The 27,171-nt window shown below is 43.0% G+C and overlaps 1 long non-coding RNA gene across 1 annotated transcript in view; it reads left to right on the top strand.

Annotated features, from left to right (window-relative positions):
- Positions 1 to 26,417, top strand: part of LOC124621814 — a 286,741-nt gene extending 260,324 nt beyond the window's left edge. The window contains exon 4 of the long non-coding RNA XR_006980572.1: positions 26,288 to 26,417. This is a non-coding gene — a long non-coding RNA (uncharacterized LOC124621814). The remainder of the gene's footprint in view (positions 1 to 26,287) is intronic.
- The last annotated feature ends 754 nt before the right edge of the window (positions 26,418 to 27,171 follow it).

Genomic DNA, 27,171 nt, shown 5'->3' with positions numbered 1-27,171 from the left:
AACCGCAAGATTTTCTTTGAAACAGATCTATCGATAACATTCTGCTACGGTAGTCATTGAAGGCTTCACGCTTTGCCCTTTTAAAAGTCAAACGTATTTCACTCAGTATCACATTGTCTGTAGTCCTAAGCTTAGTTTTACAGTTTCTGTTCAGTAGTCTCTGTTTCTTTAGAAGTTTCTTTACAGTTTCGGTATAATACCGCACACGTATGCAAGGAATATTCCAAACTGACATTACATCAGTAAGGTTTGAGATCTGTGGCTTCCATGAATAGTCTGAGGTTTCAACAAATGCTATATTTCAAGTCGTTAGTGCCGGCAACAAATATCACAGATTATTTTATAATTCCCTGGGAGATACCCGATATTGATTCTGTAGCGGTTGATGACTGCCCGTATCTTTTTCGTACCTAGAAAAATCCTTAACCTAATCATAATATCAGCTAGGCACTTCTTATGAAAGTATGTAAGTTAGTAGAAGTCAGAATTTCGAAGTAAAAATACTTTAAAAAATCATGAAACATAACAGTTCATTGATAATCTCCATTTAAGACTTTCGGGATACCACATTCGAAATGAAACTTGTTCAAAATGTGTTCGATATGGCAGACGTTCCTGAAATACGTCGTGTGATTTTTTTTAAACACAATAAATTTTCCGAGAACAGACAACCCCGTAATTACAAAGAGAAGTAAGTTCCTAAAAAAAATGGTTCAGATGGCTCTGAGCACTATGGGACTTAACAGCTGTGGTCATCAGTCCCCTAGAACTTACAACTACTTAAACCTAACTAACCTAAGGACATCACACACATCCATGCCCGAGGCAGGATTCGAACCTGCGACCGTAGCAGTCGCGCGGTTCTGGACTGCGCGCCTAGAACCGCGAGACCACCGCGGCCGGCTAACTTCCTAAAATAAATGGAAATGGACGGAAGAGTAAAAGTATTCGAGTGTGGTTACTGCATGATTGTTAGACACGTAGCTATTGAGACCAAAATAATGACATTATTTTGCTCAAGCTGTAAAAAAGGTTTTTGAAAAATTGCTAGTTTTCGTCAGTAGTGCATTGTAGTATAATAAAACGTGTGCAGGTAGCTGCAGAGTTCCGATAAAAATAACGATACCGGCCAACTTATACTACTGAAATATGGCCTACTTATTGTGGTCTCTGGGTTGAAGATGTGAAAGAACAGTTATGCAACCGAATGAGAAACAGTGCTTCGTGCCGTATTTCTCATATCTGATCACTCGTTTAAAAGCTATTAGCTACCCCAAATATTTCTATGACAATTTCGAAACATTGTGTAACAGACCAGGTAGGGTGATTGCCTCATATCCACATGAGGTCGTCGATATAGCGCATTTCACTGACTTCTAAGCTGCCCTCAGCCTACAAGACACTCTTCTGAGAAACATACGAAGCACAAATTTTCTCGTTGGTAATGGATGCGTCTACACTGACTAACACAGATGTTTCAAAGGACGTGGGATACCTCCTAATATCGTGTCGGAACTCCTCTTGGCCGGCTTAGTGCAGCAAATCGTTATGGCATGCACTCAAGTCGTTGGAAGTCCCCTGCAGAAATACTGAGCCATGCTGCCTCTACAGCCGTCCATAATTGCGAAAGTGTTGCCGGTACTGAGTTTTGTGCACGAGCTGACCTCCCAATTATGCCCCATAAATATTCGATGGGATTCATGTAGGGCGATCTGGGTCGCCAACTCATTTGCTCGAACTGTCCAGTATGTTCTCCAAACCAATCACGAATAATTGTGACCCAGTGACGTGGTGAACTGTCATCCATAAAAATTCCGTCTTTGTTTGAGAACATGAAGTCCAGATGGTCTCCCAGTACCCGAACATAACCGTTCCCAGTCAATTATTCCATGTAAACACAACCCACACCTTTCTGGAGTCATTACCAACTTACATAGGGCCTTGTTGACACCCTGGGTCCATGGCTTCCTGAGGTCTGAGCCTCACTTGAAACCAACCGTCAGCTCTTACCAAGTGAGATCGGGACTCATCTGACCAGGCCACGGTTTTCCAGTCGCCTGGAGTTCAACCAACTTGGCCACGAGCCCAGGAGAGGCGCTGCAGGCAACGTTGTGCTGTTAGCAAGGGCACTCGCGTCGGTCGTCTGCTGCCATAGCCTAATAACGCCAAATTTCGCCACTCTGCCCTAGCGGATACATTCGTCGCAAGTCCCACATTGTTTTTTGCGTTTATTTCGCGCAGTGTTGCTTGTCTGTTAGTATACAACTCTACGCAAAGGGTACTGCTCTCGGACGTTAAGTGTAGGCCGTCGCCCGCTGTGTTGTCCGTGGCGAGAGGTAAGGCCTGAAATTTGGTACTCTCAGCACACTCTTGACACTGTGGATCTCGGAGTATTGAATTCTCTGACGATTTCCAAAATTGAATGTCCAATGCGCATAGCGTTCAAAGTCTGTTAATTCGCGTCGTGAGGACACAATCGCGTCATACGAACCACCCGAGGACAAATGACAGCCCCGGCAATGCCCTGGCCTTTTATACCTAGCATACGCAATACCACCGCCATCTATATATGTGCATACCGCTACCTCACTATTTTTATCACCTCAATGTATAGCTTTGAGACCGATCAAAGGTTTCTGCTGCCTACAATCCATTTCTGAAATTTTTGAAAACATAGTCAGCCATCTTAAAATTTGTTGAAATTAAAAAATATTTTTTGTTGGAGTGAGCGACCAGTTTCGACTCTTTTATAGAGTCATCTTCACTGCTAGAGTCATCTTCAACTGGTCAAGTTGAGTTGAGCAGTTACACGAGCGTCGAGGGTCGACGGAACTCGTCTGGCAGTGTCCAACCACTGCTCTGCAGTCTGAAGATGACTCTATGAAAGAGTCGAAATCGGCCACTCACTCCAATAAAAAATATTTTTTGCGATCAAAACTGTATTAAATTTTAATTTTAACTATTTCCGAAAGTTCCATTTTAGTACTCTGCGTTACTAAAGTGATAAAAACACCATACTCCAGTTGCATTTACCTACCCACCGTCTTCCAGAGGTAACAAAAATTTGATTTTCAATAGTTCCTACAATTATTGACAAAATTTAAGAATTTATAATTCTGACAATCTGTGCATTAAGAGGTATGATCTTACGTTACAATAAGCCGTGCATAAAAGCACAAATTGTGTATATGTCTTAAGGTAGCATAACTGACGCGTGCAAATTACTCAGACTATTTACGTTGACGATGCGAGCACTTAGCGACTTCCAACGAAGTTTAGACATAATTTCAAACATTTACGAAATTTTTCCTTACTAACACCTCCAACAAAATAATGTAAGGAGAAAGGTTTACCAGTTCAAACATTTTCGCTGTTCTTGCAGTGAAACTTCGGCATCAAACACGAGGTTTTAATTTATTACTTTTTTACTGCTAAATCCATTGGCAATAATTTTGCAGACACTGTCCACAGATACCACTGAATTTACCTGCAAAATTACGTCACTGTACGACAGATTTCAGGAGACATGACATCGGAAATACTGAGATCCGTGAAAAACTAACTGTACTTGAAAACGAGCGCAAAGTACCCGGATTATGGTCATCAAGCGATATATACATAATTTTGGCTTCGATCTCTTCAGTAGTCTATGGGTAGAATAAATCGAAAATGAAACTAATAAAAGCAACATAATAAGGTTTGACATCTTCTGCCATGAAGGTGTTACATGCTTACCATCGAATACTTAACACATTGAGTAATTTGAAAAGTAATCGGAGTTTTGAAGCCGTTTTGTACACAGAAGTTCAGTTCCTTAAGGAATCGGATTAGGGGGGGGGGGGAGGGGGAGGAGAGCAGAGTTACTCGTCTTCTTGTCTTAGCTAAACGGGCAATGACTGTATAACATTTTATGAACAGAACTGCTAGAATAAAATGCTCACTCTACAACGGAGATGTGGTGGATTTCAAACTGTACGTTTCAGATATTTCTGGAGTGTTATTTGTACGCTGTCTATGTAGGTCATTAGTGATTAAGTACTTGCAACCAAATCCACCCAAAGGATACACTTGGATTTTGATCAGCTTTGAATATGTTGTATTGTAGGGCAAAATAAAAGACACTTCTTTTTTATAGGTGCCCATAAGGGCGTAAAGGGGGTGAAACGCTCCCTTGAAAAAAACTGATTTTAATACACTCTACGATAAAACAAATTTAATTCGCAGGCGAGCGTATAGCGATGTAACGATATTTATAGCGTATTTATGAAGGAAGGAAGAGTGCGTTTAACGTCCTGTCGACATCGAGGTCATTAGAGACGGAGCACAAGCTCGGATTCTGTCAAGTGTGGGGAAGGAAATCGCCCGTGCCCTTTCAAAGGAATCGTCGCAGCATTTGCCTGGAGCGATTTAGGGAAATCATGGAAAATCTCCATCTGGATGGCTGGTCGCGGGTTTGAAGCGTCGTCCTCCCGAATGCGAGTCCAGTATGCTAACAGCTGCGCCACCTCGCCCGGTCTTATTTCTGCCAAATGCGTACTTGAATTATCACTTCATCATATATGATTGAATTTGGTGTTAACGATGTGGTGGTGGAGGGGGGGGGGGGGGAGGGAATTTCGAAAGAGATGACTTTTTCGTCAAATATGGGTACACCGTTGTAACGTACGTTAAAGACCTTAGAACTTTTATTTGAAGCCTTTTTTGTATCTGTATTATTCAGAAATACTATATTCAGAAATATAATATAAGTGTTCAGAAATATTTACATTAATATATACGTCTGTCTGCATGAACTGTAGTTCCCAAGTATACCTTAATTTGACAAAAGCCGGACAGAAACAGACGCAAGATTCCACGCAGTTAGTATCAACTCAGTATCCACCAAGTACTCAGTATCAACAGTCCTTCAGCGCAGCATCAGGATCGTGTCTTCAGTCGCCGCAGAGAGGAGCTAGACTGAACATCGTCCAGTGGACTAAGGTCTAGAGCAGAGTCAAAGACTGGTCAGAGACAGTGGACTGTGTGTAGTGCCAACCAGTCTTCATACTTAAGTTAAGAAGTGTATCACTTCTGTTGATAAATTATTGTAAATTGTTACTAATCTATGGTTCAAAAAATGGTTCAAATGGCTCTGAGCACTATGGGACTTAACATCTATGGTCATCAGTCCCCTAGAACTTAGAACTACTTAAACCTAACTAACCGAAGGACAGCACACAACACCCAGCCATCACGAGGCAGAGAAAATCCCTGACCCCGCCGGGAATCGAACCCGGGAACCCGGGCGTGGGAAGCGAGAACGCTACCGCACGACCACGAGATGCGGGCTACTAATCTATGTTGCTAACATTTTTGCCGTAGTTTGCCTAACACTAGTATCCCTGTGACGAGGCTGTGTAGTTGCAAGCAAGCCATGTCTTGATAGTAACGAACTTCGGTGGTAAGGGGGTTCTTTTCTTGCCACTTATTTATGTTTGTAAGTATTTGGTGAATGTAAAAGGAAGGATATGGTGATGGGGATTTCCTAATGAGCTACAAACCACATTTTCATTACAGAAAACGATCGTCGAGGACCTTACACAAAATCTCAAGATCTCTTTCTACGTATGGCTGCTTCGCATAGCTGAAATGAGAGTGTGGAAAGAAGCAAATATTATTCCAGCTACCTCCGAAATGTACGTTACCACTATAGACGACGTAGCTCTTCGGCAAATACGTGGGCAAGGAATTGACATGACAAGCGTTTTATTTAGCAAGCTCTGCTCTATGTGTATACTATGTGCTAACGCTCTTTGAAGTCCACAGAGATGGCACCGTCGATAAGTACATGGATCGTGAACTGTAAGATTCCCTATTCGAGTCCTGGTGCGGCATACAGTATTAACTTACGAGGGCCGCGCGGAGTGGCCGCGCGGTTGGAGGCGCTATGACACTAATCGTGCGGCCCCACACGCCGGAGGTTCGAGTCCTCCCTCGGGCATGGCTGTGAGTGCTGTCTTTAGCGTTAAGTTAGTTTAAGTAGCGTGTAAGTCTAGGGACCGATGACTTCAGCAGTTTGGGCCCTTAGGATTCACACACATCTGAACATTTTAACTTAGCAGGAAATTACTGAACGACTCTTGGCATCCAGTAGCATACCTTTGCAGGAAACAATAGCAGGCCATGACCAATTATACAGTGTGTTCGGAAATTCCCGTTACAAACTGCTAGGGCTTGTAGAGGGGAGTGAGTACATAATATTTTGAACAGGAACTCATGTCCGGATCGTACCGTTTCCATTCTACGACGGTTACACTTCACATGTGTAAAGGTCCGAGTCTTCTGAGGGAAAGAGAAAAGTCTCAGAGCTGCCTGTCCTGGTATGCAATAGGATAGACAGGATAACGTATACTGCGTTAGACGGTCACCTGACGTCACTCAACGTCTGCCTTGCAAAGTTTAATGTATGAGACTCCTGTAGAGACAGAGGAAGGTATGCTGGCATGAGTTCTGCCCACTGCACTGGAAATTGAAGAGACACCAGGTGGGATGGAGGGTTCGTTTTTGTTTTGGAGTAATGTAAGGACTTAATGTTTAAGTGTTAATACAAACATATAAGCTGAAGTGTAAATGGACGTTCCATTGTGTTCCTTTAGAATTGCTACCTGATAACTGTACTGCGTCAAGCCTAATTCAATTCCTGAAGCAGAAGTGGATGAGTGAAACATCTGAACTGAAACCGTCGTAGAACAGAAACGGTGCATTTCCGGACATGGGTTCGTGTTCAGAATATTAAGTGACCACTCCCCTATATAAGTCGTAGTTTCTAACGAGAATTTCTCCGAACACCCTGTAATACGCAGCCTTGAAATGACGATTAATATGCATCGACGTGTATAAAAACATGTCTGAGAAACTTTAGGGATTTATTCTTGGCATCAAAACATTGGGAAAAGTACATATGAACGTGGGTCCGAAAATCCTTCTTTGTAGAGATATGAAAGGATTAATTATTCATGGCACAAAAATAATACATTTACCAAACACACATTTTCCATACTTTGCCGTACGTTGTGGAAAACTCCTGGTGTGTTCGTATTTGGTCAAATCCATTTTGGATACCCTCCTTCAGAACATGGAAATTGGATACAGAGATGAATACATCAAGCAAATAAATGTCCCAACAGAAAAAGTTCCATTGAATTCAATTTTAAGCCATTACTTTCCTTCATTTTGTTGATTTGTATCATGTGCATCATTAGAATTCGTGAATGTACCATACAGTAAGCAGTTGAACAGAACAGAATGTTCATTATTCGTTCAATCCCCTTAATCCTACTGAATAATCTCCCTCATAATGCCGACCACGGCCTGTGAGCCCGGAAGTTTTAAGTGAAGAATCTCCCTCAGATTTGCAAAACCTGGAACATTAGAGTAAATGTAATCCTACGGAGTTCAAGACTTGCTTTTATATGTAATAGAGCATGTGATACCAGAACTTTTTGCGTGATAGCAGATAGCCTCTTTTTGATGTTGAATGCTTACAATACCTTACATTGTAAAAGGTAGTAAGCTTTAACAAATGTAGTCGAAAAATGACATAAAATTTTGTACACTCTGTAGTTTTCCAATTCTAGTTTGAAAATTAGTGAAAATGTAAACTTCAGCTCATACTAAAGATAAGTTTAAATGATGACATTTACAACCAATGTTAGTATGTCATTTTCTGCAGAATTGCAGAATAAGCAAAACATAAATAAATAAATATAAATAAAAATTCAAATCTGGCGATCGGGCAGCGGACCCTCTTCGACCAATCGACTTGTTCCAGAAATCGTATATAAACTGCATCTTTTTGATGACGTCTACTGGTCCATCATCAAGTAGCTGAAGAAACTCATTTTTCACAAACTGCAGATACGTTTGTCCAGTAAGACGCGGAGAGTAGTAAGGACCCACGTAAAGGGAACGAATGATTTCATCTCACACGGTGAAACAAGTTCTGTTGACCTCTGTCATGTCACACTTTAAGAGGGATTTCATACGCCCAGACGTGACTGTAATGGCAACTGAAGATCCTATGACATGAAAAGTTAGTCTCATCGGCGATTAACGCATATGCCAAGAACTGTAGAAACACAGCACACTGCCTTAATACTTACTGAAAGTTATTCTTGGTTGAAATGTGTCTCATTTAACCTTTGTATCCGCTGAAAGTGACACAGCTAAAGAAGATTTTCACGCAGAATGATCCAGGATGTCATGGGATTAACGCTTTCCCTTCTTGCAGTTCTCCTTGTACTAGTTGATGGAGTTTCATCCACAGCACGAAGAACCTGTTCCTCAAGCTCAGGCGTCTGCACATCAGGTGCCCTCCCCACAACTGAAACCCTCTTCTCGACGGTATCTGTCTCCCGGAAGCGTTCGTGGAGTCTTGCGTGAGGTAACTGTCTTGCAGGGTAAGATTCAGCATAAAGTTTGATACGCTGTGTCGGCATTTCCATCCACCACACCCTGCATATAGTGCCTATCCGTCACTTCAGACACTGAATACTGTACATCGTTGTGACGTGTAGCGATGGAATTTACGCTAAAACAGAACAAACGATAGTCAGACAAAATAAAACAACTGCCATGACTGACTGGAAACCAGAAAATGAGTCGAGATACACATTAAGGTAAATTACACAACCACGAGTCACTACAGGGAATACCTTCCATACATTACTAACAAAGCACTTCGGGCCCATTTTCATATAAACTTTTTGCAGTGTCTTGATGTCAAGAATAGATCTGTAATGTTTCTGGCGCACGTTCTTATACGTCTTGTATAAGACGTACAGGGTAGGTTATAAATGAGAAAAAATATTTCGAGGGCAGCGTGGTGCTACGCTCAAAAGTCAAGAATCATGTGCCTTATAAGCCGAAAACCGGTCAACGCTAAATTAATACTGTAGAACAAAAGTAAACCAGAGCTTTTCATTTGTTAAGTTAAGAATCGTCATTTTTTTCATAACTTCGGAAAATAAGTAAGAAAGGAAATCATTAAATGAGATATCTAAGAGCCTCGAGATCATTACAAGACGCAGCAAAGCTCTAATTTATATCAGCCAGTGCTCGTTAGATAAGGTCAAAGTCTTATCTCATGGACTAGTACGACCAATAATACAAGAACTAGTGAGGCACACGTTGCTGACAATGAGAGAGTGGAGAGTCACGTATCACTTGAAGTCTGAGCTGTGAATAGAAGAAGCAGCCGATGGCTGAAGGAAGAAAGCGACGTGCATGTCCTGTTCACAGAGGCTCTACGTCGGCCGCTCTAGCTGGTCTAGTTGTTCGCGCCGCGCTGCTGACGAACGTGTCGGAGTGTTACTTCCGTGCCAGTTTTCACAAGCGGGGAATGCACCAACGTGCACGTAATCTATGAGCTCACAGGCGCAAGAGCGAAAGTTGCCAGACGACTGTATCAAGAAAAATTCAAAACCGACGTCTCTTTATAGCGGAAACATTTTACTCAGTGGATAGATGCTTGAGGAAGGGACGGGCCGTACTCGGAAAGTTCACATGCCAAATACATATATACAATTAGGACAATATTTTGTTATTAAGTTCAAAATGGCTCTGAGCACTATGGGACTTAACATCTGAGGTCATTAGTCGCCTAGAACGTAGAACTACTTAAACCTAACTAACCTAAGGACATCACGCACATCCATGCCCGAGGCAGGATTCGAACATGCGATCTTAGCGGTCGCGTGGTTCCAGACTGTAGCGCCTAGAACCGCTCGGCCACCCCGGTCGGCGTGCTATTAAGTCAGTGGCAGCTCGGAACCATATATACGCAGTTATCTCGGAATCGGTAGGTTAGCGGACCCACGGTTAATGGAACGTGTTTGCTTCTGCTGTATACTTTCGTCCAGGTCAGTTTCCGCTATTAATTATGAAACACCTCGTGCTGAAATTAACCACTTCGCCGATACCGCATTACTACTGTTAATATGCAGTGCTATGGAGCTGGGTTGTTGATAACGTATGTGAGCCTCAAATAAATGACGTTCCGTCCACAGCGGCAGCCTTTGCCGACTACAGAAGCCCTACGCTTCCACTCAGCTGCATCACAATCTGCGTTACTAAATGTTTACAACGGTCATTTGGTCTCAGATGCAGGTTACCTGCTCCACATATACTTCCACACCCTCATCTACACAGACACTTCGCAATCCACAGTACAGCGCGTGGCGGACCGTACCCCTTACCACTACTAGTCATTTCCTTTCCTGTTCCACTAGCAAACAGAGCGATGGAAAAACAACTGTCTATATGCCTCCGTATGAGCCGTAATTTCTCGTATCTTATCTTTGTGGTCCTTACGCACAATTTACACTCATGCTCATTGTTGTGGCGTAGCAAGACAGCCACGCCACGGAAGTAGCCGAAAGGCACGCGTTTAGTTCACGCAGGCAAAAGATAGGTCTGTAATAGGATACGTAATGAATGCTATAAAGAAAAGTACGTAGCTGCTGGAATACTTAACTTTAATCCATGCTTGGTACATCGCTATTGACGATATAAGTGAGACTCCATAGATACATGCAATGTTACTAATGGCGCCTTGCGAGGTCGTAGCCATGGACTTAGCTGAAGGCTATTCTAACTATCTGCTCGGCAAAGGAGCGATGCTTCGTCCATGTAGTCGCTAGCAAAGTCGTCCGTACAACTGGGGCGAGTGCTAGTCAGTCTCTCGAGACCTGCCTTGTGGTGGCGCTCGGTCTGCGATCCCTGACAGTGGCGACACGCGGGTCCGACATGTACTAATGGACCGCGGCCGATTTGAAGCTACCACCTAGCAAGTGTGGTGTCTGGCGGTGACACCACACTCATAACTTAAATATAATTGCAGAATGTGATGGCACACAACATGGCACTACACAAAACTGGCGCTAATAGCATAGGCACATAGGGAACACACACGACACAGATCTGTAAGTCCACGGTATTGGTGATAAGTTGAGAAAAACGCCCCGAAACACATGTGCTACAAAACGACACTGTTTCATGCGCGTGTACCCTGACATCAATATGGGATATAATCACCATGCATACGTACACAGACCGCACAACGGGTTGGCATACTCAGGATCAGGTGGTCGCGCAGCTTCTGGGGTATAGCCTATCATTCTTGCACCAGTGCCTGTCGGAGCTCCTGAAGTGTCCTAGGGGTTTGAAGACGTGCAGTGATACGTTGACCGAGAGCATCCAAGACGTGCTCTGGAGAACAGGCAGGCCACTCCAATCGCCTGATATCTTCAGTTTCAAGGTACTCCTCCACGATAGCAGCTCGGTGGGGCCGTGTGTTACCATCCATCAGGAGGAAGGTGGGACCCACCTCTGAAAAGGCGGACATACTGGTGCAAAATGACGTCCCAATACACCTGACCTGGACCCTTTCAAGGACATTGAGGGGTTGGTATCTGGTTCCTGGTTCACGCCAGATGAAAACCCGGCGAGAATTACTGTTTAGACCATACTTGGTCTCGTCCGTGAACATAACCTGGGACCACTGTTCCAATGACCATGTACTGTGTTCTTGACACGAGGCTTTACGGGCTTTCCTGTGACCAGGGGTCAGTGGAATGCACCTTGCAGGTCTCCAGGCGAATAAACCATGTCTGTTCAGTCGTTGTACACAGTGTGTCTGGAGACAACTGTTCCAGTGGTTGCGGTAAAGTCTCGAGCAAGGCTACCTGCAGTACTCTGCGGGCACTGATGGTGAGATATCGGTCGTCTTGTGGACGTCCCGTACTGTAGCTCGTGGACACGTATCCTGTCTGCTGGAATCGTTGCCATAATCTTGAGATCACACTTTGTGGCACACGGAGGGCCCGTGCTACGGTCTGCTGTGTTTGAGTAGCCTCCAGTCGCCCTAGTATTCTACCCCTCATAACGTAATCAATATGTGTTCTTTGGGCCATTTTCAACCCGCAGTCACCGTTAGGACGTCTGAAAATGTCTGCGCACTTACTCACTGCACCGTACTCTGACATGAACCAACACATCTCTTCGTAAGTGGACTGCTGCCAGCGCCACCGTGCGACGACCGCAGTTCAAATGCACCGCATGGTCATCCCCGGCGATGATTTAAACCCGCAAACCGCCCACCAGAGCGTTGTTTCACCATGTATCAGCACTATCCTTAATTTATGAGCATGAGTGTATATTGGAGGCAGTAAAATCGCTGCCAGCTTCCAATGCCGGTTCTCTAATTTTTTTCAGTAGCACAGTAGCACTCCTCGAAAAGAATGCCACCTTCCATTCAGGGATTCCCATTTGAGTTCCCGAAGCACTTGTGTGTTGTTCGAATCTACCAGCAGCTCGACTTTGAATTGCTTCGATGTCTTCGTCTAATCCGATCAGGTACGGATCTTTAACACTCGAACAGTATTCAAGAATAGGTCGCCCTAGCTCCCTATGTGCAGTCTCCTTACAGATGAACTACATTTTCTTAGAACTCTCCCAATAAACCGAAGTCAACCATTCGCCTTCCTTACCATAGTTTGCACGTGCTCGTTCCATTTCATATCGCTTTGCAACGCTACACCCAAATATTAGACGTGACTGTGTCAAGAACGACACTACAAATGATATATCCGAATATTACGGGTTTGTTTTCCACACTAGCGCTAGCTGTCACTCATCACACCAACGGGAAACTTTGTCTGAGTCACCTTGTATCCTACTACAGTCACACGACTTCGACAGCTTACCGTACACCACAGCATCATCAGCAAACAACCACAGATTGGTGCTCACCCTGTAAGCCACTTCCCCGAGGCACCACTGACGATACCCTTGTCTCTAATGAACACTCGTCATCGAGAACAACGTAAGCGTTTTAGTACTTAAGAAGACATCGAGCACACACATATCTCTGAACCTGTTTCATACGCTCATACCTTCTTCAATAGCCTGCAATGGGGCACCGTGTTTAACGCTTTCCAGAAATAGAAATATGGAATCCAGTGGTTTAGAGGGAAAACAAAAATTTAATTTTCCGCACTTCATATAATTATCCAACTAATTTAAAAATTTAAAATGCTACATAATCTGCTAAAAAAATTAGCAGGTACGATCTTATGTTAAATATTTAACACAATAAGTCAAGTACTAAAGTTAGAAACTGTACACTGATGAGCCAAAACATTATGACCACCTGCTTAATAACTTGGAATGAAATTAATCAATGATTTTGCGTATCAGGAATCCGACAGTCTGTTGGTAGGTTTGTGGAGGTAAGTGGCATTAGAAGTCTACGCACGGAACCTGTAATTCGAGTAAATAACGGTCCGCTCATTTGCTTACTCGGTAATGGCGCCCGATAGCGACCCAGAGAATTCCATAGGATTTACATCAGGAAAAATTGGTCGCCGAGACATCAATGCGAATTCACTGTAATGCTCCTCAAACCACGGTAGCACGGTTCTGCCTCCGAGACACGGACAATTATACTGCTGAAAGATGACATCGTCGTCGGGGATGACATCAAGCATAAAGGGATTCAGGCGGTTCACAGCTGTCAATGTGCCTTCATTTACTACCACAAGTCCCATGCAAGCGCAGGAGACTGTCTGCCATAGCACAATACTGCTCCCACCAGCCTGTATCCGTGACGTGCTGCACTTTTCGAGCCGTCGTTCATCTCGATAACGGCGTTTGTGGAAACGACCATCGACCTAGTCCTGCAAAAATGTGATTCACCCGAAGAGCCGACACGTTTCCACTGTCCTGCGCCCACTGCGATCGTAACTGACAATATTGTTGGATCAACTTGTGAAGACGTTGGGTTGGTCTGCTGCGGAGCTCCCTGTTCAACAATGTACGATGAACGGTGTGCTCCGAAACACCAGCATTGTGCTCTTTCGGCAGAGATGCCATAGATCACTATCTACCCTACTTCGGAGCAGGCAAGCCTCCGAACCCCACGTTTTGTGAAGAGTAGTGGATGTCTAACCATTGTCCTACCTCTTTGCGTAGATGCTCTCCAAAGTATCACGTGAGCATTCATCTCCTTATACATCTACATGGATACTCTGCAAATCATATTTATGTCCCTGGCAGAGGGTTCATCGAACCACCTTCACAATTCTCTATTATTCCACTCTCGTATAGTGCGCGGAAAGAACGAACACCTATATCTTTCCGTACGAGCTCTGATTTCCCTTATTTTATTGTGCTGATCGTTTCTCCCTATGTAGGCCGGTGTCAACAAAATTTTTTTCGCATTCGGAAGAGAAAGTTGGTAATTGGATTTTCGTGAGAAGATTCCGTCGCAACAAAAAACGCTTTTCTTTTAATGATGTCCAGCCAAAATCCTGTATCATTTCAGTGACACTCTCTCCCATATTTAGCGGTAATACAAATCGTGCTACCCTTCTTTGAACTTTTTCGATGTACTCCGTCAGTCCTATCTGGTAAGGATCCCACACAGCGCAGCAGAATTCTAAAAGAGGATGGCAAGCGTAGTGTAGGCAGTCTCCTTAGTAGAGCTGTTACATTTTCTAAGCGTCCTGCCAATAAAACGCAGCCTTTGGTTAGCCTTCCCCACAACATTTTCTGTGTGTTCCTTCCAATTTAAGTTGTTCGTAATTGTAATTCCTAGATATTTAGTTGGATTTACGGCTTTTATATTTGACATTTATCTTGTATCCGAAGTTTAACGGATTCCTTTTAGCACTCATGTGGATGACCTCTTACTTTCGACCAGCTTCGCGGTTTTCGAGAAACTCGTTTACAGGCTGTGCGTAATAATAATCTGTCCTTTGTCGAAGTCGCTTATCTCAATGGGTTTCCCCACCTGCAGCCCATATCTTCGCTAGGGTCATCCCCGTTCCGTGTCTGCTCCACTTACATAGTTTCGTTGCCGCGTCACTTACCCGCATAGCTACCAGGCGGCATCCAACGGTGAGCAGTGGTCGTAATGTTTAGCCTGATCAGTGTGTATTTTTTGCAGGGGCTGTGTAGCTATATTAAACCAGTATTTGAGAATGAGGGCACTTGGCGACTTGCAACAAGCTTTACATGTGATTTTAAACCTTTTACCTCAAGAAGAAGAAGCTTTATCTGTTGCTGTATATGCAGTAAAACTTCAACTTCAGACATGACGTAGCAATTTAAGCAATTTATCACTTCTTTACTACTAATTGTATTTGCAATACATTTTGCAGACACTGTCCATGTATACCACTAAATGTGCCAACAGAATTATATAATTAAGCCACATGCAGCTGAAGAGATAGAAGTCATAAACACCGAGATGCGCGAAAACTGTTTTGTTCAAGCGAATTCGATTCTTCGAAGAATGTGGGATGGGGAGATTGTTGGTAAGATTATAACACATTGACGGCTCAAACTTTGAGCATACAATCTGGAGTGCTTACGTGGCTTCAACAAACAAACAAGTCGGTTCATACAGCGAGCTCGTAGCTATTTCGGGGCCATTGAAATACGTAGAAGCATTGACATACGCAGAAGTAGCGTCGGAAGATACTATCATCATAATGTTGGCCACTAGTAGACTTTTCCTTCTAAAAAAAAAAAAAAAAAAAAAAAAAAAAAAAAAAAAAAAAAAAAAAAAAAAAAAAAGTTGAATTAGAGGTTTTGGAGAGTTTGTCAGATAGTTATTTACGTGTACCATAGATCATTTGAACGATTCTTGCATCGAAGTACTGTGGGTGTGTAAACATGGTTAGTGTCAACATTAAAGAACACACATATACAACTGCATTTAAAAACAAGTTTTTTCAGTCATATGAGAGAAGACACATACCGGCATTCAAGATGATAAGAAGGCAGACCAACTACAGGGTGAGAAGGGAAGAGCATGATGATAAAATCCCGGCACTTGACTTTATATCAAAATCAGAAAGTTAAAGAAAAGTGGTTGTAATAGGAACAAACACATAATTTACACAAAGGATAACTCGATGCATACGAACATCCAGAGAACCAACGAGAAAAACTGCAGCTGACAGCTCAACAATACAGAAAATTTTCTACGCTTTTTCGTGATGGAAATTTAATCACGGATAACACATGAAACACTTGTTTGTAATAGGTGCTGCGGCTACTCCAAGTCGTTCCTGCGGTGAACAAGTCTATATAAATTACGTCTTGCCTGGATGTGAAAAAAATGTCACAGTAAATTAATAAGTTGATAAAGTCTCACTACACTTTGAACTGTAAATTACGAGTACCAACTTCCTAGAGGACCCTATCCATTTCAAAGAAGTAAAAGCTTGCAGAGCAACATATGAATTATTTTTTACAACATTGTAGTTAATACAGGACAGACAAACAGAAAAAAGAGCAATGTTATGTAGCATAAAATGGAACATCAAACATATGTGTGTATTTGTTTGCATGTGGTACTTGATTACGTGTGTGTGTGTGTGTGTTAGCTATGCGAGTTATGAAATCTGTGAACAAACTGAGTGGCAGCATGGACTTGGTTTCCAATTACAAACGAATGCAAAATAAAAGAAATATTCCTCGTTCGATACAAAGAACAGAATGGTTGACGCTGAACACTGAAACTGAAAGAAATGTTGCTCAGTGTTTGGATTTCAAGCGGAGTGAGAGCTGTATGTACTGCAAGCCGGCAGATCACAATTCAAAGTTGAGAGAGTGCTTTCGACGTACAGATTTAAGACATAAAGCTTTATACACAACTTATATCGATCTGTCACATTTCCTTAAACTCTATTTAGAACCGTTTATGTAGTTCCTTTCAGTGCTATTGGTTGCTCTCTCTATTGTTCCTTAAGCGTTTCTTAACGACCCACTTCATGAAAATGTTGGGACTGTCCAGATTATTAGTCACAGACCTACATACATACGTACCCTCTACCCACTTTCTCGGTAACACTGTTGCATTTGCATCAGACTGCTAATGTTTGAGACCGAAATACCCAACATAACTTCCCTCGCCTCAAACGGCTACACAGGTAGCAGGGGCTGTGTGGCGTGGACTGGGCGGTTTTTTAGGTTAGACAGTCTCGGGAAAGATCAAAAAGGGCTCCAGTCTCAAATGATACAGGGCAAAGAAACAACGAGAATCGACCAAGCAACAGTCGGTATTTTAGTTGTAAATTGTCGTAGCTGTGTTGGAAAAGTACCAGAGCTTCAAGCGCTGATAGAAAGCACTGAAGCTGAAATCGTTCTAGGAACAGAAAGCTGGCTAAAGCCGGAGATAAATTCTACCGAAATTTTTACAGAGACGCAAACCGTGTTCAGAAAGGATAGATTAAATAAAGTAGGTGGTGGTTTGTTTGTGTCGGTCGGTAGTAGTTTATTTTGTAGTGAAGTGGAAATAGATACTTCCTGCGAATTACTATGAGTAGAGGTTATATTCAACAGCCGTATCAAAATAATAATTGGCTTCACATACCGATCCCCCGACTCAGATGATATAATAGCTGAGCGTTTCAAAGAAAATTTGAATCTCGTTACAAATAAGTACCTCACTCATACAGTTATAATTGGTGGAGACCTCAATCTACCCTCGATTTGTTGGCGAAAATACATGTTCAAAGCCGGTGGTAGACAAAAAACGTCTTTCGAAATTGTACTAAATGCTTTCTCTGAGAATTACTTTGAGCAATTAGTTCATGAGCCCACACGAACTGTAAATGGTTGCGAAAACACACTTGACCTCTTAGCCACAAATAATCATAATCTAATAGAGAGCGTCATGACTCATGACGGATACAGGGATTAGTGAACACAAGGCCATTGTAGCGAGGCTCAAAACCATATCAACCAAAACTACTAAAAATAAACGCAAAATATATCTACTTAAAACAGCAGATAAAAATTCGTTTGATGCCTTTCTAAGAGACAATCTCCATTCCTTCCAAGCTAATTATGTAAGTGTAGACCAGATATGGCTCAAATTCGAAAATACAGTATCGACAGCAATAGATAGATTCATGCCGCATAAGTTAATAAGAGACTGGACTGATCCACCATGGTACACAAAACACGTCAGAACATTGTTGCAGAAGAGACGAAAAAAGCATGCCAAATTCAGAAGAAAGCAAAATCCCCAAGACTGGCTAAGTTTCACGGAAGCTCAAAATTTAGTGCGGACGTCAATGCGAGATGCTTTTAACAGTTTCCACAATGAAACATTATCTCAAAATATGGTAGAAAACTTAAAGAGATTCTGGTCGTGTGTTAAGTACACCAGTGGCAAAAAGCAGTTAATACCGTCACTGTGCGATAGCGATGGAAATGTTACTGATGATGGTGTCACTAAAGCTGGAGTTACTAAATACAGTTTTCCGTAATTCCTTCACGAAAGAAGACGAAGTAAATATTCCAGAATTCGAAACCAGAACAGCTGTTAGCATGAGTGACATAAAATTAGAGATCTTAGGTGTTGCGAAACAACTCAAATCACTTAAGAAAGGCAACTCTACCGGTCCATATGGTATACCAATCGGGTTCCTTTCAGAGTATGCAGACACAATAGCGCCTTTCGTAGCAATCATATACAACCGCTCACTTGACGAAAGGTCTGTACTTAAAGACTGGAAAGTAGCACAGGTCACACCAATATTCAAGAAAGGAAATAGGAGTAACCCATTGAATTCCTAACCCATATCACTGACCTCAATTTGCAGTAGGAGTTTGGAGCATATACTGTACTCGAACATTATGAATCACCTTGAAGAAAATGACTCATTCATACATAACCAACACGGATTTAGAAAATATCGTTGTTGTGCAACACAGCTAACTCTTTATTCCCATGAAGTAATGAGTGCTGTCGACAGGGGATCTCAGATGGATTCCATATTCCTAGATTTCCAGAAGGCTTTTGGTACTGTTCCTCACAAGTGACTATTAATCAAATTGCGTGCATATGGAGTATCGTCTCAGTTGTGTGACTGGATTCGTGATTTCCTCTCAGAGAGATCACATTTCGTAGTGATAGACTGTAAATCATCGAGTAGAACAGAAGGTGATATCTGGCGTTCCGCAGGGTAGTGTCATAGGCCCTCTGCTGTTCCTGATTTACATAAATGATCTAGATGATAATCTGAGCAGCCCCCTTAGATTGTTTGCAGATGACGCTGTAATTTACCGTCTAGTAAAATCATCAGACGATCAATTCCAATTACAAAATGATCTAGAGAATTTCTGTATGGTGCGAAAAGTGGCAGTTGGCACTAAACAAAGAAAAGTGCAAGGTCATCCACATGGGTACTAAAAGAAATTCGATAAATTTTGGGTATACGATAAATCGCACAAATCTAATGGCTGTCAATTCGACTAAATACCTAGGAATCACAATTACGAGCACCTTAAATAGGAAAGACCACATAGATAATATTGTGGAGAGGCGAAACAAAGACTGTGCTTTGGTGGCAGAACACTTAGAAGATTCGACAAACCCACTAAAGAGATAGCCTACATTACGCTTGTCCGTCCTCTGCTGGAATATAGCTGCGCGGTGGGGGATCCTTACCAGGTAGGATTGACGGAGGACATCGAAAAAGTGCAAAGAAGGGCAGCTCGTTTCGTGTTATCGCGCAATAGGGGTGAGAGTGTCACTGATATGATACCGCGAGTTGGGGTGTCAGTCATTGAAACAAAGGGGGTTTTCTTTGCGGCGAGATCTATTTACGAAATTTCAATCACCAACTTTCTCTTCCGAATGCGAAAATATTTTGTTGACACCCACCTACGTAGGGAGAAATGATCATCATAATGAAATAAGAGAAATCAGAGCTCGAACGGAAAGATATAGGTGTTCCCTTTTCCTACGCGTCATTCGAGAGTGGAATGGTAGAGACGTAGTATGAACATGGTTCGAAGAACCCTCTGCCAGGCACTTAAGTGTGAATTGCAGAGTAACCATGTAGATGTAAAATAATGTCACTAAATTCTGTGGTTTTAACCACACATACGTTGTGAACACACAGTTGGAAGTATTCAGGTAGTCATAAGTTCGGTCTTAACAGATGCTTCTCTTGCGCATTTCTTAAACCCATTCAATCCCTGGAAGATTCTTTACAATAGCCTTGTGACAACCAAGACTTGCAGATCAACGAGTTTGTGATATACTTTGAAGAAATCAACAAACTGACTCCTGAAGTATTTCTCTCTCTTTACATAATATAACTCTAAACTACTCCCGAACAGGCCATGAAGGCCCAAAGGTACCGACCGGCCGCCGTGTCATCCTCAGCGCACAGGCGTCACTGGATGCGGATATGGAGGGGATGTGGTCAGCACACCGCTCTCCCGGCCGAGTGGTTCTAGGCGCTTCAGTCCGGAACCGCGCTGGTGCAACGGTCGCAGGTTCGAATCCTGCCTCGGGCATGGATGTGTGTGATGTCCTTAGGTTAGTTAGGTTTAAGTAGTTCTAAGTTCTAGGGGACTGATGACCTCGGATGTTAAGTCCCATAGTGCTTAAAGTCATTTGAACCATTTAATGAAAGTGTGTATGTGTGTATGTATTCTTCGTTCCACATCTCTTCCTAAACCATTGGACCGGTTTTAACCAAACTTGGCACACACATACCTTACAGTCAGGCGACAATCGCTGTGGGTGTAAGAACTACCTACCTATCAAAAGGATGGAGGTGGGAGTGAGCAGATGTAACTGGCTGTAGTCGGAAAACAATTGTCTCGTTACATATTTACAGACTATCTTTTTGTTACCTCCTTGTCTTTTAAAACAAATTACTTTCCTGCGTTTATGTTAGTCATTGTTGTAACTCCAATACAGTCATTGGCTCTTTCATAAACGTTAAAAATGGATGTCGTATTTTAATTCTACCCACTAGTATTCTTACTTGTAATAAAAAATACTTGTTGTTTTATCGTTTCGATTTGTGCATCTGAATGCTGAAGACACTGCAAGCAGGTTTAATTTATATTTTCTAACATAAATCTTCCAGAAGAGTTACATATTTCACTAATGATAGAATAGCTAACACAGCAGACCAGCTTCTCTTAATCGTTTGACTACGAAAAACATTGCGTTCAAGACAGTGTTCACAGTCGCAAGCGATGATGTGCCACTGTATGAAGTTTTAACTCATTGCCAGGGACGCTCAGAGCAGTAGTTCCTGGAAAACACAGAATCGTGTAAGTGTCACTGACGCCTACCTCTCCTTTTACGCTGTATCAGTGTGTGGCATTTCTAAACAGAAATCTAACTTCCTTCGTTGGGAACAGCTGGGAAATCTGTGTCCCATATCTGTCTGGTGCTGCCATCTATCGAGAAGTTTTCTGAACTTTAAGAAAAATCCTACAGACGATGGCTTGGCCTCTCAGATATATGAACAGTAGGCTTACCGCACTCCTTTCGCGAATAGAATGAAAAAAAGCCTTAATAAGTGGTAGAATAGCTAGTGTCCTCCTTCATGCACTTCACAGTGGTTTTCAGAGAATAGTTGTAGATGCAGAGTTAATCTGCATCACTCTGACACCGTTTCAGCTCTGTGTAGAGGATTTTTTAAATTGTTTTGATATTGATACATTCACCAAGACTCAGGCGATCATTGTAGGCAAAACCACCCCTTCCTTCCGCCTCCTCGACTTCTATCTCACCATTTATGGCCGTCCTATCGACCTCACCCCCACCCTTAAGTACCTTGGCGTCACCCTTGACCGTCGCCTCTCCTGGACCCCCCACCTCTGGACAATCCAAGCCAAGGCACGCTTCTGACTCCGTCTCCTCAAGCTCCTTTCTGGCCGCACATGACATCTGGACCCCTCCACCATCCGCCACACCTATAAATCCCTTATCCAACCTATCCTCTGCTACGCTCATCCCTCCTGGATCTCCGCCCCTCCTATCTTTTACAAATCCCTTCAAATCCTAGAACGCCATGCGCTCTGCCTCGCCTATCACATCCGTCTCTCCTCCACCATGCGGATCCTCCATGACCTTATTCCATTCCCGCACCTCCTTCTTTTCATTGAATGGATACGGATCCTCTACATCTTCTGCAAACTTGGTCTCCCTCACCCGCTTGTCTCTCCCATCCTCTCCCACCCCCGTCCGCTGCTGCGCCTGCATTCCCACATCCCACCTGCTCTCCGTCTCTCCACTCTCCATACCCTCGCCCAAGGTGGCTTCCACCAACTCTCCCTCCCTGATGATGCCCTCATCCCCTCCATCTACCCCTCCTACCAACTTTGATCCTCCTCTCCTGTACCCTGTGTTTCTCTCCTGAGGTCACCCTCTCTCCCTTCTCTCCCTCCTCCTTTCCTCTCTCCCTCCTCCTCCAGGCTTCCCCAACCCCCTACCTTCTCTCCTCCCCCTCCCTTCTCCACTGCCACTGGCATCTACACACTCGCCTCTCCCTCCTCCCCCCCTTCTTTCCCTTTTTGGCAGGTCCCCGGACTCGCACACGAATAGTGAACTATCGCGCGCCGGAAATCATGTGTGTGTGTCGCCGTGTTCGTGTTCAAGTGTTCCAGTGTTACTCGTTTGTTCTCCAACGTTCACGTGTGCCATCTGTCCTCACTGTGCGTGTCCACGTGTCTGAACATTTTTATTGTGGACTCTGCGCCGAACGGCTCCGGGTGTTTTACTTTTGTATGTCTACGTTTGTATATCCACCCTGTCTGTTCTGCAATTGTCTTCTTTTGTCTCATTAGTTTTCTCTGTGGCTGAAGAGCTGCCTAATGTGCCACTGCTGACCTACTTGTATCAGGTGTGAAATTACCAATAAAGTAAAAAAAAAGACACATTCAGACACTGTGTCAGTGTCACGCCTGGCGATTTAATTGTGAAGTGGATGCTTGGAAACCGAAGGGTCGTCTCATCTAATCCATTTCGGACCATGTAATAGTTCAGTCTGGCTTTAATTTAGCTTTTACCTCTCAACCATGTGAAGATTAGCCAGCAAATGACATGTGTTTCGGATTCCTTGTTAAACTGTAGGTCTCATTTCGCCACTAGGAATGCTAGGGCATGTTATGGACACTCAAGCAGCCGAACAGATGTCCAATTGAAAGTCTTGCTCCAAGGCATTGAACCACATGCAATTAAGCAATTATTACTACAACAAAGGATAATGCTAAACTTAAATAATAGATATTTATAGTTGGCAGGGGCAGTTTACACTCATCCGTCAGAAAACAGCGACTCACTGCCCCCAGTTTGGTTCTTGGTAGATGTACTGCAAAAAAAAAAAAAATAAATAAATAAATAAATAAATAAATGCCAATTTGCGAAAAAGTTATGATCATCTTTCTGAACAGCTTCCCAAGAGTTCTACAGTAAATCATAATGACATTTTTGTACAGAAAATAATTTATGAGATAATTGCAGTAATGAGGAACTTACTTTTACTACATAAGTAAACAAATTCGTACAACAGTTCTGATTATATTTCTGGATAGTACCCCAAAAGTTTTAGTGAAAGTGGTCAGCTAAACTTGTAACTCGTAAAACTTGGTCTTGGTCCTCAAGTAGTAAGACAGTCTGACCCTCAACTGGTTAGCAAGTTGAGTAAGTGTTTCGTTGTCTACTTTAGGCTAGCCTTCTGAAATGAAATTGTGGTAGAGGTAGATTTTGCAGCACTTTTAATTATTGTGGTAACACGTATTTAATTTGCAACGGGAAGCATTGTAGAATCTGAAATCCTCTGGACATGCTGTGGTACGGTTATCTAGTGGAGGCAGCGAAAACTTACTTTTACGTGTGGAAGACGATAATTACCACACACCAGCTCCAGAAAATTTATAAAACAGAATATTATGGAAATATATTAAAAGAAAAGGCGAAGATTTGGATGACATGTCTTTAAAGCTTATTCGTAAGGAAATAAGAACAACCAGACAACAAAGAACATGTTAACTAATAATGATGTAAGAAGTATACGCAGCAATACCACACACGCTCGTTTGAACGGTATGGTTACGCTCGTTCCGTTGGTGCCATTGTACAGTCATAGCTCTATGAACCATAACTATTATCTGCATAAAAAATTTCATTAGGGTTTTCTACAGAAGTCTTGGGGAGCTATTCAGAATTGTGATCATAATTTCTTTCGTTAAATACTGCAGAACTGTTCAACTTTTGTAGAGAGAACTCTAGAAGTAAAGCACATCTATCAACAATTCTGAAAAATGTATAATCTCGAAAGTGGGGTGGTAACTTCACCAGTAGTAAAAGTGGGTCCCTCATTATTGCAACTGCCTCATAAACTATTATCTGCACACAAAAGTCATTAGGATTCTTTTGTAGAACTCTTGAGGAGCTATTCAGAAATGTGATAGTATTTTTTTTGCAAATTGCCAAACAATTTTTTTCGCACTTTAAAATTTTCTCGAGTACTGTGTAAGACATCGTGGTCTCCTGACATTCATTGCTTACATATTCCGCCCTCACAATCATGTTCCACACATCAAGACGCTTCATTCGAACCCAAACTCGATAAGATAAAGTCAATGATGTATGAATTCATGTAAACGGTATGCAAATAACAAGTAAATCGCAAGTGCGCACTGCGATTGAAATACTCGAGGCTGGCGTACACACACACATTCAAGACACAACGGTCACAAAAGCTTTTAGTTCAGGAGAGGCAAACCGCACGCCAGGAGGCCGGTCCCTTCAGAGGACGAGTCAACCTATCTACGTCGGCCGGCGACCGCCCATAGAGAAGACAGCGTTTGCCCAAGTGAAAGGGAGAACGACTCCATGTTCAGCTTAAAATCAAATTCCGCTACATTGTGTGGGAGCGCCCATCCTACGCATTCTTTACAAAGATAGCACACAGTTTCAGAGGTGTTCACTGGGAGACAGCAAACGCCAAACGCCTATGCTACAGATTTCCGGATTGGTCGCCTTAAACGAAACGCCATTCTCCCGTTTTAGAAGAGCAATGCTGATTGGCAGACGATATTCCTGATGCCTTGAGCTGAAGGAGTAATGGATGAGACCGAAAGATATAACCCTTCATGTCTGGTGTGGAGAGGGGCCATTCCGTTGTCGCTCTTGGAGCGTGAACACATAACGAGAGCATGTGCGCTCATATGTGTTCTCAAAAGAGCAAGGAACAAGTCTCTCCTCAGTACTTCACTGGGAGAGCACCTCTGTCGAGAGTGAATCAGAGTGCAACTCTATATTGAGTCCTTACGATTAAGCGTTTTTCACTGTGTTGGCCGCCACACTTATTGTGCGGTGTGAATGGACAGAGTTATAGTTAAACGCCTGCGAGCGAATTTTTTAGTGGCATTGCAGTGGACTGGTTATCTGACTGGTGTACCACGCCAGTAGTTAGACTTGGGGCGAATAGGAGTCCTTGACTTCATCAAGGCATAGGGAGAGTTTGATTGGCGAAGGTCAATCCGGATAGAACGAGAGTTATCTTATTTGTCAGCAGCGAGCGGCGCAGACAGCAGTCATCGCACCTTACGGTATTGTGCGCTACAGCTCTTGCGAGCCTCATATTTCCTTCACAACAGTACACTTCACTGAATTTCACATGCGACAGCCTCGACCGTACCTAGCAACATTCTAACAGATAATTATTCAAGTTGAGTGGGCGCAGCTCTCAGCCATTCTGCCAAGTCAATGACAATCTTAAACTTTGTATAGAAATTTCATTAGCGAATCCTATCCTTAAGAGGTAACTTCACATTCCGAAAAGAACCCGGAAATAACTTGTTCAGTTCATAAATAAAAGTGCCATTGTGATTTCTCAGAATTTTTGTAAAAAAAATAATTTTCGTTAGTTTCATGTTTTTCTTTCACTAACTAGCACCACTCCAGTACTCAAGTATCCCACTAGTTACATAAGAAATTGTGTGAATTTTTGTGTCATTTCCTTACAGTGGACGACTCCAGAAGATATTTATTTTTCAGGCGTTTCTCTTTAGAACGTTAGGAGCGTCTGTCTGACTTCTACAGTAGTGTGGGGGTGGAAATTGCATCTTGCAGAAGCCACAGGGTAAAGGGTACATCTCAGATTAATCTGTTGCGCAGAATGACAGAATAGCACCCACCCGTCGCTCACAACTGTTGTTTTCCACGTGAGATTCTGATGAGCTGTTCAAGTTTCAAACAGATAACTCTATAACTATAGTATATCTGTCAAGAACTCTGAAAGTCGGGACCAACTTCACACGACTATTCCAACCCTCCCTTTCGGAGAAACAGCTTTTCTTAGACTACAACACTGTTCGCTAGTGACAGTAACAAGTCGTTATTGTAATGCAGATTACGTAACAACTGTCGAGTGTCACAGGAGATAAAGAGTGTGGACCGTGGTGTCGGCAGGCTGGTTCTCGGGTCGGGCGCTCCTGCACGGCGGCCCCTCGCAGCTGGGCGACTTCCACGGCTGCGTGGACAGGCTGCGCCAGCAGTACTGCCTGCTCTCCCTGCGCCTCGGTCCCGCCGTCGACTCCCGCGAACAGCCGTCCCAGCTCTGGCTCGGCATCCAGGTACGTTACGGCAGCACAGCACGGCCGCCATGCTGCGCGCAGCGTTCTCAGCATAGCTGCATGTTTGTCTCATCCACTCAAATGTAACCTGTTAGCAGTTCAAAATTTCATTTACCTTAGCAACTTGTACTGCTACGTTCCTACCTCATTCACGAGATTTTTGTATCGTCTTATTTCAAATATTGTATTTTCTGAGTCGAGCATGTCTTCTTTGGCCCTACTTTCGCTATACCTAGATGTTCTATACTACCTTCATTAATTATTTTATTATATTCTACTCTTCTTCAACTGAGCTGTTCCCGACAATTTTATTTACATCATTAGTCACTGCCTCAGAGAATTTCCACTCCAGTCTATTCTGCCCTCAAATTTTCGTATTTACACTCATGCTCATAAATTAAAGATAAATGCAGAATGTGGTGGCACACAACGTGGCGCTACACAAAACTGGAGCTAATAGCATAGGCACATAGGGAACACACACGACACAGATCTGTAAGTCCACGGTATTGGTGATAAGTTGAGAAAACCGTCCCGAAACACATGTGCTACAAAACGCCACTGTTTCCTGCGCATGTACCCCGATATCAATATGGGATACGATCACCATGCACATGTACACAGGCCGCACATCGGGTTGGTATACTCTGGATCAGGTGGTCGAACAGCTGCTGGAGTATAGCCTCTCATTCTTGCACCAGTGCCGGTCGGAGCTCCTGA

Source organism: Schistocerca americana, chromosome 7 (genome assembly GCF_021461395.2).
Source record: "Schistocerca americana isolate TAMUIC-IGC-003095 chromosome 7, iqSchAmer2.1, whole genome shotgun sequence".
NCBI classification, from domain to species: domain Eukaryota; kingdom Metazoa; phylum Arthropoda; class Insecta; order Orthoptera; family Acrididae; genus Schistocerca; species Schistocerca americana.
This window is presented reverse-complemented; position numbering and strand designations above follow the sequence as displayed.